A 14,261-nucleotide genomic window follows, 5' to 3' on the forward strand; every position below is an offset into this window, starting at 1 on the left:
ATTTGAAAGTTAACTTCCCAAGGCCATAACATGCTTAATTTTTATGAGATGTAAGATTTCCAAGTTGCACAATCAAATTCAATGTGCCTACTTCAACTTAGATGTTTGGAGTTGAAGCTAATTCAACTTTTTTGAGCATGTGATATGAGGTTACATTATAGGTCACTTTTGACCTATACCATTGACCAAGTGATTTTTCCAAACTTCAAAAATGCCTAACTCTATCATTTCAAATCCAAATGACATGAAGTTGGTGACAATTTTGAAGGTATTTGAGAGAGCTACAACTTTTATGAAGACACGTTTCTCATTTGAAGCTCATATAAAAAGTTAAGCAAGGTGGAATATTGAGACATATGGCTTGACACTTAGAAAAACTTTGATATGTCAAAAATTTCCAAACTTCCACCTCAAATTTCTACAAGTTCCAAGCTCCAAATGAAAAAGTGTTGAACATGAAAGTTTTTCCTCTTTATCTCACCTTTCTAAAGAGCTCAAATCGTTCATTTTGGACAAGGAATGCATAGGCTGAGCATGGAATGAACATGGTGTCATCACTTGGCAAGGATCAAACTTCAAATCCAAATGCACACTTGCCTTGCAATCCAAGCTGAATTCAGACTATCTAACATTCATTTGTAGGCTTATTGTAATGATTTTATGGGCCTATGCGCGCCCATGCACCCGTGTATCATCAATGGCCAAATTTGGAAAGTGATTTCAAGTGTGCAAAAAGCAATGGATTCAGCTATAAATAGAGCCTCATATGCTCAGCAATGGGCAGACATTCACGCCAGCTTTGATCCCCCATCTCTAACCCTCACTTTGCAAAGCATAAACCTGAGAAATTCATTTGAATTTGAATTTGAATTTCCACTGTTTTGGCCATTGATGACTCCAAGAATCCACGGCCTTGTAAGCATCCAATCCTTCTTTTACAAGCAAGTGCAGTGAGATCAAGCACAAGCAAGATCAAGATCAGGTGAATCCACCTTATTTGTTTAAATCACGATCGTCCCTTTTAAATACCAATGTTATGGCACGCTGACTCATGTCCATCGTGGATAACGCGTTTTTGGCCACTTGATCTGCCATCTAGATTAATGAGGGAGATCAAGTGGTCCACGTTTTTTCTGATATTTTGATTTTTATTTTAATTGCATTATTTTCAATAATTCATATTAAATTCAATATTGATCCAAAAAATATGGGACTTTCACCAAAAAATTTCAAATATTTTCTCTTTCATGAATATTTTTTGGATCATTATTAATATTTTTCATGAATTAATTGATTTTGCACTTGTTTTTAATTGTTTAAAAATTATGAAATTTTTTCTCCAAGGTCCTTTGAATTGTTTGACCTATGATAAATCTCATGGCCATTTCTTTTGTGTTTTGGTGAGATTTTAGGAATGGGACAAACCATATTTAATTTTAATTGCACTATTTGAGTATTTTTTTAATTTGAATAAATGCCAAATAAATTTGTTAACCAATTGTGATGACTTGTTTATGTTTGACTCTTGTTGTTGGGCCGTGGTCAAGGTTGATTTGACTTTGTCAAGTTAATATCATTGGATTTAGGGGATTGATAGAATGTACTTTCCTTCTCCCAAAATGAATTGATGATATTAATTTGGTAAAAGTCCTCCTTTGACCAATTTGTGTTTTGATCCATTCCCCTCCTACTTCATCTTATTCCCTTTCTTCATTCATTCATTCCATTTTTGCCTAGGACATCTCAAAGTCCTAATGCTAGTTGATTGAAAAATTGACATGAGTGTGAATGAGATTAGGCCACACCTTTTGCTTATTCTTTTTGTGTGTGGTATGTTTCATGAGCATAATTCATTATACTATGTCTCTAACATGCATTAACACCAAAATTCTATTGCCCGGCCTCAAATAGTTGTGACTTCTACATAAGTCCAATTACGATTTCTTTACATAGCGTTAAATTTGTGACATAAAAGGCATAAGCATTCTAGTTAGTGAGATTGTAAGTCTCCCATCTTTCATGGTATTGTGTGGAAACTTGGCCTTCTTTCCTTCCTTTGGAAGATGTTTTGGCTCAAGGATTCATGCTTGTGATAAGTGGGTTGAGTGTTTTCCAAAGAATGTCATGAAATGAAAGCAAAAGCAAAACAATACTAACTTCTAACCAATTAACTACTAACTTTTAATTCCAAGCTTTTACTTTAATGCAATTTACTTTTAGCACTCTACTTCATTTGCCATTATTCATATCATTCTAATTGTTTATGTTAATGCAATTTTCACTTTGTCCATTTGGACCATATTGTGTGATATATTTTGTTTGTGTGTATACTTTGCTTGTTTGTGTGGTCTTTGACCATTAATGTACATAATAATAACAAAAACCCTATAAAACCTTTGAGTGGACTGTTGGCTTGATCTTGGACAAATGGACATAGAATCTAGGCAACCTTCATAAGCTAAAGGACTTGGCCAATGCCAACATGCTGAGAAAGCAAGTGCTTACAATTTGAACTTCATCTGACACATCTTTGAAGACATCCCTAAGTTCATCTGCAACATGATCATTGTGAAGTTGTTATTTTGAACTTGTGACTTCTGGAATTCATTTGTTACATGGGCTATTTTGAAGAAGATCATGTAATGGATAAGCTTGGATGTGGCCATCTTTATTTGATGCCTTGATCTTCAAGATAATATAATTGTGCATCTATGTGTTGCTTGATTCTAAAAGTCCAAGGGAATTCTGGGTTTCTATTGACATTCTTGTCTATTGGATTGCTACCCATTTGGTCAGATCTTTTCAAATCTAAACTTTTAAGTTTGTACATAGGATAGTCTCTTCATCTCCTCCCCATTTCTTTAATTTCAAAAATCTCTCCCTCCATTTTTTCAAAATCGTCTTCGTGTGAACTACTTTTGTTCTAAACTTTGACCACTTTTGCAAAAAGATAGAAACATTGGCCTTATGCCATTGCATTTTCAAACTTCTTTTATTAAATCAAACTTGTAAATAAACTTAACTATACTTGACTTAAACTTTCAAAAAGCCAAAAAGAACTAACTCATTCAAACCATTTTTAGGCCTTTGTGCCTTTCAAACTTAATTTTTGTTAAAAAACAATGCATCCACTTTGAAATTTATATCATGAACTACGAGGTTTCGATTCCTCATTTTTTATGTTGGTACGTAGGCACAAGACCAAAGGTCTTGTCAAACACAAAAATATAATTAATGAATTATTTTCTCATCCCCCCATTCTATTTGTTTGTAAACACCACTTTTGTATAAAATACATATGCACACAAAAAGGCCTCCCTAGGAGTACCTAGGACACTTTGGATGCTAACACCTTCCCTTTGTGTAACCAACCCCCTTACCTGTGATCTCTGACTTTTTATTAGTTTTGATTAGAAAACTTCTTACTTTTGGGTTTTGTTCTACTTTTTCCCTTTTCCCTTGGAAACAATAAAAGCGCGGTGGCGACTCTTGTTATTTGATCTCTAGCTTGTCAATAGCTTGATGATCATGAATTTCCCGCTACAAGTTCCTACTGGGTCTTATAAGTTGTCCTATATGCCCATAGGGCTTTGTGTAATTTTGAGGACCAATCTTTCCTAGAGGTTGCAACCGTCTTTTCTAAGATTTGTTTGATTTCTCGGTTCGAGACCTCTACTTGCCCATTTGTTTGTGGGTGATAGGGTGTTGCTACGTGGTGCCGGACTCCATATATCAATAATATCTTTTCAAAAATCTTTGAAATGAAATGGAAGCCACCATCACTGATGACAAGTCTCGGCACGCCAAATCTAGGGAAGATTATGCGCTTAAAGAGTCTAATTACCACTCGTGTGTCATTTGTAGTAGAGGCTATAGCCTCTACCCATTTTGATACGTAATCGACCGCAACAGGGATGTAATTGTTACCAAAAGAAGATGGGAATGATCCCATAAAATCGATTCCTCAAACATCGAAGACTTCTGCTTCCAAAATGCCTTTAAGTGGCATTTCGTGGCGTCTAGATATGTTGTCAGTTTATTGACACCGGTCGTAATTGATGATCGCGATGTGGACATCTTTCCACAGAGTGGGCCAAAAGAGGTCGGCTTGCAAAATCTTAGCGCAAGTCTTCGAGGTGCTTGCATGTCCTTCATAGGGAGCAGAATGATAGTGGGAGATTATGTTTTCTACCTCGTCTTCAGGGACACATCGACGGAAGATACCGTCGGCGCATCTCTTGAAAAGAAGAGGCTCATCCCAATAGTAATGTTTAAGATCGTGGAAGAATTTTTTCTCTTGTTGGTAAGTCAAGTCTGGTGGAAGCACCCCAACTACTAAGTAGTTGACGAAGTCAACATACTATGGCATTGTTGTTTTAGTGTAAATTGCTTCCACTACCTCGTTTGTTTCGGTATCCTTATAGGTTAATGCAAATTTAGATATATTGCTTTCCAGTTGGGCTATGAGTCGTTCGTAAGGGAAATCGTCATTTATAGGCACTCGTTCAGGTTCAATACCTTCCATTCTTGACAAGTGATCAGCCACGACGTTTTCCGTGCCCCTCTTATCCTTGACTTCTAGGTCAAACTCTTGTAGTAGTAAGATCCACCTTAGGAGTCTTGGTTTGGCGTCCTTTTTATATAACAGGTACCTAATTGCAGCATGGTCGGTATAGATGATTATCTTTGCTCCTACTAGGTAAGAACGAAATTATCTAGAGCGAGAACTATAGCTAAAAGTTCCTTTTCTGGGGTGGCGTAGTTCATCTGTGTAGGGTCTCGGGTTATACTTGCGTAGTATATTGCATGAAGTTTCTTATCCTTTCTTTCTCCTAAGACTGCACTTATAACATAGTCACTAGCATCACACATGATTTCAAAAGGTAATCTCCAATCGGGCAGTTGCATGATAGGTGCGGTGATAAGAGCTGTTTTTAGTTGTTCAAACGCCGCTAGGAATTTATCGTCAAAGATGAATTCAGCTTCTTTCATCAATAAGTCGGTCAGTGGTTTGGTGATTTTTGAGAAATCTTTAATGAATCGCCGGTAGAAACCGGCGTGTCCTAAGAAGCTTCATATTTCTCTTACGGTTTTCGGAGGTTGAAGGTTTTCTATAACTTCTATTTTAGCCTTGTCAACTTCAATCCCCTTATCGGACACTATGTGTCCGAGTACGACCCCTTGTCGGACCATGAAATGGCATTTTTCCCAGTTTAACACAAGGTTCACTTTTACGCATCTTTTAAGTACCATTTCAAGATTCGATAAACATCCTTCAAAGCTCTTCCCACAAACAGAGAAATCGTCCATAAAGACTTCCATGATGTCATCTATAAAATCAACGAAAATTGACATCATGCATCTTTGGAATGTTGCGGGAGCGTTACACAGTCCGAACGACATTCGTCGATAGGAGAATGTACCATAGGGACATGTGAAGGTCGTTTTCTCTTGGTCGTCAGGATGAATAGGAATTTGAAAAAATCCTGAATAACCGTCTAAATAACAGAAGTAAGAATGCTTAGCCAATCGTTCAAGCATTTGATCGATAAACGGTAAAGGAAAATGATCCTTCCGAGTGGCTTTATTTAATTTTCTATAATCAATGCACATTTTACTTCCAATAACCACTCTTTGTGTTATAGATTCACCTTTTTCATTATTAACAACCGTGAGGCCTCCCTTCTTCGGTACGACATGTACTGGACTGACCCATTGACTATCGGATATTGGGTAGATAATCCCTGCTTCTAAGAGTTTTTGCACTTCTTTTTTTACTACATCACTCAGAATGGGATTTATCCTTCTTTGATGTTCTCTAGAGGTCTTACTGTCTTCGTATAGCATTATGTGATGCATGCATATGAAAGGGCTTATTCCTTTTAGATCTGAGATATGGTAGCCTAAAGCAGTTGGATATTTTCTTAAAACATGTAGAAGCTTTTCGGTCTCTATCTGCCATAAGTCTGCATTGACTATTACAGGTCGCTCGAGTTTAGTGTCTAGGAATTCATACCTTAGATTTTTGGGCAGTGTCTTAAGTTCTACGGTTGGTTTCTTTGGGCAAGGCATATGATCGGGCATTAGTGCTAGGCATTCGCTTAGGCTGTCATCTTGGTATTCCTCACTCCAATTTTCATCTTCAAAAGTAGGAGGCCTTGGAATTTCCAGTATTTCAGAGTATAATGTTTGTTCATTCTCCATTTCTCTTATACATTCGTCAATGACATCCAGTAGACAACAGGTATCGTCTATAGCTGGTGCCTTTAAGAATTGCATCAAAATGAATTCGACTTTATCATCACCAACTTAAAAGGTTAGCTTGCCTTTAATAACATTTATAATAGCTCCGGCAGTAGCCAGGAATGATCTTCCTAATATGATAGGGATATTGGAATCCTCTTTTATATCCATGATTATGAAATCAGTAGAAATATAGAATTGTCCTATGCGTACCGAAACGTTTTCTAACATACCCATGGGAACTTTAACCGAATGATCTGCAAGTTGTACGGACATCCTAGTAGGTCTTAGTTCTCCCATTTCGAGCCTTTCGCATATGGACAAGTGCATTAAGCTAATACTGGCTCCTAAGTCGCATAGTGGTTTGTCTATGACAAACTTTCCGATTACATAGGGTATGGAGAAACTCCCTGGGTCTTTCAGCTTAGGAGGCATATTGTTTTATATTATGGCGTTACACTCAGCAGTAAGTGTAACGATTTCGTTATCCTCTATCTTCTTCTTGTTAGATAAGATTTCCTTGAGAAACTTAGCATATGAGGGCATTTGAGTGATAGCTTCCGTAAAGGGTATTGTGATATTCAATTGTTTTAGAAGCTATACAAATTTTTTAAATTGCCCTACACTTTTAGATTTAACAAGTCTTTGAGGATAAGGGATATAAGGTTTATACGGTGGTGGAGGCACATAAGGTTCTTCTTTCTCTACGGCCTCTTCGCTTTTATCTTCCTCTTGTTCGTTTTCCTTTTCAGTTACCTTACCAGGGTCTTGGTGCATGGTTGGGTTTTAAATTCTAGGTTTGGTCGGTCCATCTAGTCCTATCACACTTCGTAGTATAATAGAATTTGCATGACCTTTCGGGTTTGGTTGCGGTTGTCGAGGAAATATGCCTACAGGGGAAGCAATAGCTGCTTGTTGTTGAGCCACTTGCGAGATTTGTGTTTCCAACATTTTGTTATGGGTGGCTAGAACGTCTACCTTGTTGGCTAACTGCTTGATTTTCTCACTAGTGTGTATGTTTTGATTTAGGAAATCCTTATTTATTTGGGCTTGGGTAGCTATGAAGTTTTCCATCATTATTTCTAGGTTTGACTTCCTAGGAGCATTTTGAGTATTTGTGGCAGCTTTATGATATCCTGGTGGTACAGCAGGTGCTTGGTTAGGTGCACACAATGCATTATTGTTTTTGTACGAAAAGTTAGGATGGTTCTTCCAACCTGGGTTATAGGTGTTTGAGTAAGGGTTTCCTTGCGCATAGTTCACCTGGCCTGTGGAGACTCCTGTCAAAAGTTGACATTCAGGGGAAGCATGCCCAAGAACTCTGCATATCTCCCAGTTTGGTGCTACGGAAGCCACGATGGCTGCAGGTGTTATAGTCAAGCTGTCTATCTTTTGAGTAAGAGCTTCTACCTTAGCATTGACATGGTCAAGACTACTTAATTCGTACATACCTCCTTTCGTTGGAGGTTTCTCTACGGAGATTCTTTAGCTTCCCCACTGGTAATGATTATGGGCCATACTTTCGATAAGTTGATAGGCCTCATTGTAGGGTTTATCCATCAGCGCGCCACCTGCGGCAGTGTCTATTGTTAATCTTGTGTTGTACAAGAGACCATTGTAAAAAGTATGGATGATCAACCACTCTTCTAGACCGTGATGTGGACAAAGCCTCATCATGTCTTTGTATCTCTTCCAAGCTTCAAAAAGTGATTCGTTATCTTTTTGTTTAAACCCGTTTATTTGGGCTCTTAGCATAGCCGTCTTACTAGGTGGAAAATATCGTGCTAAGAAAACTTTTTTTAACTCGTCCCACGTAGTGACAGAGTTGGATGGTAGAGACTGGAGCCAAGCTCTAGCTCTATCTCTTAATGAGAATGGGAAAAGACGTAGTCTTATAGCTTCGGGGCTGACACCATTTGCTTTCATTGTGCCTGCGTATTGCAAAAACACTGACAAATGTAGGTTCGGGTCCTCTGTGGGACTACCTGAAAATTGGTTTTGTTGTACGACTGACAACAATGAAGGTTTTAGCTCGGAATTATTGGCCTCGATGGCAGGGGCAGAGATGTTGTTATGTGGTTCATCCTGTGAAGGGATTGCATAGTACGTAAGAGGACGGTTCTGTGGTCCTTCGGCCATCTCTGGTTGTATAACTGGTTCAGGAATAAGGATATTAGGATCAGGAAGATTTAGCTTGATATGACGTTCTCGTATCAGGTCTCGTATCCGGCATTCTAATCTTAGATAACGCTCAGGTTCGTCGAACGGTAGCTTTAATTTCTCGCCTTGAGAGCGAGTACTTGTCATACACTCAACAAATTAGAAAGGGAAATAGAATTGTTTGCCTTAGTCTATACTGGCCAACACTGGAGTTACGATATCGACTAAATTAGTCCCCGGCAACGGCGCCAAAAACTTGATCGCGACTTAGTAAGTCTATTGGAATCGTGACTACAAGTTCACAGTCGTATCGCGTAGTTTTAAAGATTATCGAACCCACAAGGACTAATAAAAAAACGTATCGTTATCTAATGTTACTATGTAAATCCAAGGATGAGGATCGTTCTAAGATTGGAGGGATGAAGAGAAATAACTATAACATAAACAAAAGATTAATAAAGATATTTAATAAAAGGATATCGGTATGTAACACGTCAAACTTCGGGGATTCGATAGATAGTTGGTGTAATCTTAAAGATCAAAATATTCATCAGTAGAAATTATTTATAAAAAGGACTTTGTCTCACACTCTCGTTTTTTATTGACTTTGACCATACTCTTAAACCATAATGCTTGGCTCTCGCGATCAAGTTTTTAATAAAAGGATATCGGTATGTAACACGTCAAACTTCGGGGATTCGATAGATAGTTGGTGTTATCTTAAAGATTAAAGTATTCTTCAGTAGAAATTATTTATAAAAGAGATTTTGTCTCACACTCTTGTTTTTATTGACTCTGACTATACTCTTAAACCAGAATGCTTGGCTCTTGCGGTCTCATTATGAATTTAAAATTAATTTTTGAATATGAATAAAGTCTAATTAATCCTAAAATGCTCTCGCTGTGTTTATGATTAGTGCCTAGTTTCAGCTATCCGGTTAAAGTCTCACACTCTCATTTTTATTGACCGTAACCTTTGTTTGTTTTGTACTCTCGTATGAAAAACAATTTTGAATAAAACAAGAAACTAAAACCGGAAAATAATATTTCATAAAATCCAACACCAATTATTTACGAATCGCGTCGTTTCCACGGTCTTTACATACCGATACCTAGAGGTTTAGTCGAACATGGATCCGGTAAAGACATGGTATTCAGACAATGAAGCATACAATAAGGCATAAGTAATTAAAATGGAAATTAAAATAAAACCTGGAATATAAATCGAGAACTTGAAATGAATCCTGATTCTTCAAATTAAATAATGTCGGCAAGCATTGGCAATCGAGTACACCGTTACAATCAAATTCAAATGCTTAAACAATAAATTGCAATAGTCCCCGATGTGGAGAATCTATTGCTTTTACAAAGTAAGAAACTGCCTAAGAAAAAACTTACCAAAAGAATCTGATTGAAAAAAATGAACACCTGGTGAGAAAACCGACCCTCCTTTATATACTTCCACTTTCCCTAATTGTAGCATTCGTTAGTTGAAAAGGTAAGTGGAAGTCATGGCTAAAATTATGGAGGTCGTGGCTAAAACGTTTGAGAGAATTAAGGGAGACCGGGTTGATGGCGACTGCCACAACCCTGGTAATGTGTCCGTGGCGAGCGCCACCTTTTGAGGGATGGGCGCCACTATTACCTTGCTTCGTGGTGAGCGCCACCATTCCCTTTAGGTTATATGGCGGGCGCCACACATCGAAGTGGTGGGCGTTACATGTCCATTTAGTGTGGTAGGCGTCATGCTCTCTATTTGTCTCCATTTTCTTCTCTTTTTCTTTCCTATTTGCTATTTTCCACTTTTCTTGCTTATACATCTCTTATTCGATAAATACCTGAAATAAACATAAAATACTGCGTAATAATAAGTGTTAATCAAGTAAAAAGCAATGCATACAAAGCCAAATATACAATATGTTTTCGCGTTATCAATCTCCAATTGAGTTGATGATTGATCCCTTTTACAAATCCATATAACCTAGTTGTGGTGCTCATGTTTAGTATCCCCTAGTCTTATGATTAGACTCTGGAGATCCGGAACCTTTATTTGGTTTCCATTTGCATAATTGTGTTACATAACTTTGGCAGTTTCTCCTTTGTGTGAATCAAATCCGATTATCTTGTCCTTGGAATTGGTTTATTTTGCAATTTCCAAGAAGAATTTGATGATTATTGAAGAATGTGTTAATCTTGGTCATAACATCCCCAAAAATTTGCTTAGATCCCCATGCAGAGTTTTATCTCTTGTGTCTCCCGGCGGAGTTTATCTTCTGACATGAATATCCCTTGTTCCAGGAAGTATTGGATTTTAAGCAATATTTATTTTTGTCCCCTGCAGGATTGTCTCCCATTTGATATGGTGTTAACCTAAAATTCCCCGTAGTGTTGACAATTTGAATCCTCAGCAAATCCTTTCTCTATCCTAGGCATGTTTGATTAGTCATCCTTCAGTAGTGCACCCTCCCCTTAGAGTTTGCCATAATTGATTGAAAGCAATTTTTCCACGACTTTCCCAACCAGAGTTGATTTATTCAAAGAGGGATGATTTATTTTCATCCCTAGCATTTTCTCTAGTTGGTGTTTCCATCTTGTTGAGATTAGTAGAGTGTTGCAGCATTGATTCAAATCTTCGTTGTTTGTATCCTTTGTATTGTGTTATCAGCATAATCATGATCATACTCATGCATTATACATGCATAAAACACAACATTAGATATTTCATTATGCAGTTTATCGCATTTGATTTCTTTATTTTGATCCCCTGCTTCGGTGATATCATTTACCTATGCAGATTTGGTGTGTTTGTCCTCCTTCAATTGTAGAGTGTCAGCCCCTTAAGCAGAAAGAGTTTAACCTTTATCATTCCCCACTGAGTTATTTCCTCGTGGATGATTATTTCAGTTTCCTCCCCAGTTGTTTATCTGGATGGAACCATTCCCTTTGAGTTATATCCTCATTGGGTTGAGTCTTTGTTTGACTGGTTCTTTCTATCTATTACCTAGATAGATATTTTGGTCCCCTGAGAGTCTGTTACTTAGTAACTGGTAATATTCGTCTTGATGTTGAGTACATTACTTTTACCCAATACTCGTTAAAATGTAATCTACTTCCTTTGCTTTTCCCAGCAGATTCATTTTCACATTTCCCCGGGTAGTTTATCCTTGATATGTTCTCTTTAACCTGTGATGGATATTCTTCCTTTTGTGGTTTTCTACCTAGTAAAAAGGTAGTTGTAATCCCTATTCTTATATCCCAAAGAGTCTATCCTTGACATTTTCACTTTGACCGGTGACAAATTTTCTCTCCCTTTTTGGTATTCTAGCCAGTAACAGGTAGTTGTAATACCTATTTTTCCCCTCTGAGTCTATCCTTGATATGTTCATCCTAACCGGTGACAGATATTCTTCTCTTTGGTATTCTATCCAGTAACTGATAGATATAATTCCTACTTCTCCCTGGGAAGTTTATCCTTGACATGTTTACCCTAACCGATGACAGATATTCTTTCCCGTTCCCCAGGCGGTCTATCCTTGATATGTTCATCCTAACCGATGATGTATATTCTTCCTTTGAGTTTATCCTTGATATGTTCAATTTATTTAAGTGATGAATACTCTCTCGTTGGTCTTCTTCCTAGTAAACGGCAGTTATAAATCCTATTTGAATTCTCTCCCCAGTAGGTCATTCTTACCCAATAGTAGGTTATGAATGCGCCTCTTTCTCCTCAATGAGTCACCCTTGATATGTTTACCCTAACCGGTAATGGATGTCCCTCTATCGGAGTGTATTATCTTCCTACCCAGTAACTGGTAATAGATAATATATCCCTGGTATTCCTGTGTTGAATTTCATGCTTCCCTAGTTGAGTTTGAGTGCGTATTTCCTTACTAGAATCGCCAACCCTCTATTTGGTTTGAATACTTTAGTTTTGTTCTGATCTATTCCTATCCCCTGCAGATTTCCCTTATCCCCAGACTGAGTCCTCCCATTGATTTATTTTCATGGAAATCCCCCTTGTATCCCCATTAAGTTTTCCTTATGGAATGCATTATGCTCCTGTGGACTTTCAGTCTCTCTGGATTCTTTTCCTTTTGTGGCAATATACTCCCCACAAAGATTATTTTAACATTCATATCATATGCATCATGAGGTCTCTTAGGGACCAAAATTTGTTTCTATATGTTGTTATTTAAGTCTGTTCTATTGAATCGATACGAAGATTTTAGCCTTCACATCCTCAGTTAGAATGTCCTTAAATAGGGGTAGCTGTAAGACCCCAATTTTGACCCTAAAATCCCCCATGCTATCTCATCACATGCATTGGCTTTGGGATCACCCTTGGAATCCTCCTTACCCATCATTCATTGGGCTTGTATGGGGAGAGATCACCAAGCACGTTTGATTTTATCATAATTTGTTTTTCATTATTTACTAACCAAAATACCAAAAATATGTCCATGTATAGCTTTATTTCTTTTGTAGGTAGTGTGTGCATCCACCAATGCCTCATCAAGCACACAACAAGGGTTTGAGACCCTCAATGCAAGGAGGTCAATCAAGATATGGTTCAAATTGAATCTAGACATCATATATGGGACCCCATGATCTTCATTTGTCATTTTGATCAAGAATTCATCAAGAGTTTGAAGCATGTTTGCCTTGGAAGCCCTAATTCATCTAGGTATCTTATGTGACTTTCTCAACCAGTTTCTTCATCATTTGATCAAATTATACCATGTAATACTTCATTATACATCATATTATGCATATATGATCCTCCATGAGTCCAAGAAATCAAGAGAACTTCAAGTTTGCAAGTTCGTCCATGGTGGTTGACCAAAGAAAGCCAACTGCTCAAAACTGGGGTTCACTAGACCCTATCTCCTACAATTTTTGTCATATTAAAATGGTTCCAAGCTAAACGTTATTTCTTATGACATTCCAAACAACTTTCATGTTGACATCAAGAGCTAGTTTTGCTTGGAAAGTCATTTTTTATGGTGAAGGATTATAGGTCATTTTGTCTGAACCCTAGTTAGGAGGTCAACTTCCAAGGACCATAACTTTCTAAATTTTTATGATATGAAGGCCATCCAAGTTCCATGATATATTTCATGATGTCCTCTCCAACTTTTATTCTTTGGGAAACTTCAAATTTAACTTGCAAGGGCATGTACCAATAGGTAACATTATAGGTCATTTTGGGCCATTACCATTGAACAATAGGTTTTCCTCAACTTCTAATATGCATAACTCCTTCATGATAAATCCAAATGAGGTCACATTTATGACCAAATGCAATAGTTTGGAAATAACTACAACTTTGATTAAGGAACTTGTTCCATTTGAAGCTCATAGCAAAAGTTATTCAAGGTGGAAGAAGTGAACATTTGACTTGGTACTTAGAAAAATTTCAATTATGTTTGATTTCCCAAACTTCCACCTCAAAATTCATCATGATACAAGCTTCAAATGGAAAAGTGTTCAACATGAAAGTTGTTCCCCTTGATCTCACCTTTCCAAAAAGTCTAAAATTACCTCATTTTGCTAAGGATTAAATGAATTGCGTATGGCTTTTTTTCAAGGTTCCATTTGGATGAATCTCATGACCATTTCCCAATTCCAATTGTATGACTCCATGACACACTTTCAGCATTGCTCATAATCAATTTTGGACCTTTTAACATCATTTGACGGGCCTATCACACACCCATGCATCCATGGAAATGAGAATTACTATTTTTGCCATTTTGATGGAAGTGTGTGGAAATCAATTGCATTGCCTATAAATATAACCCCTTTTGCTCAAAGTTGGGGACACCTTGCCCAAGCTTTGATCCTGCAACCATGCCCCT

The 14,261-nt window shown here is 37.5% G+C and overlaps 1 non-coding gene across 1 annotated transcript; it reads left to right on the top strand.

Annotated features, from left to right (window-relative positions):
- The first annotated feature begins 7,891 nt into the window (after positions 1–7,891).
- LOC127109267 (small nucleolar RNA R71) lies at positions 7,892–7,998 on the top strand. The gene has a single exon (XR_007796595.1). It is a non-coding gene; the product is annotated as a small nucleolar RNA R71 (small nucleolar RNA).
- Positions 7,999–14,261: the final 6,263 nt, after the last annotated feature.

Source organism: Lathyrus oleraceus, chromosome 7 (assembly GCF_024323335.1).
Source record: "Lathyrus oleraceus cultivar Zhongwan6 chromosome 7, CAAS_Psat_ZW6_1.0, whole genome shotgun sequence".
Lineage (NCBI taxonomy): Eukaryota > Viridiplantae > Streptophyta > Magnoliopsida > Fabales > Fabaceae > Lathyrus > Lathyrus oleraceus.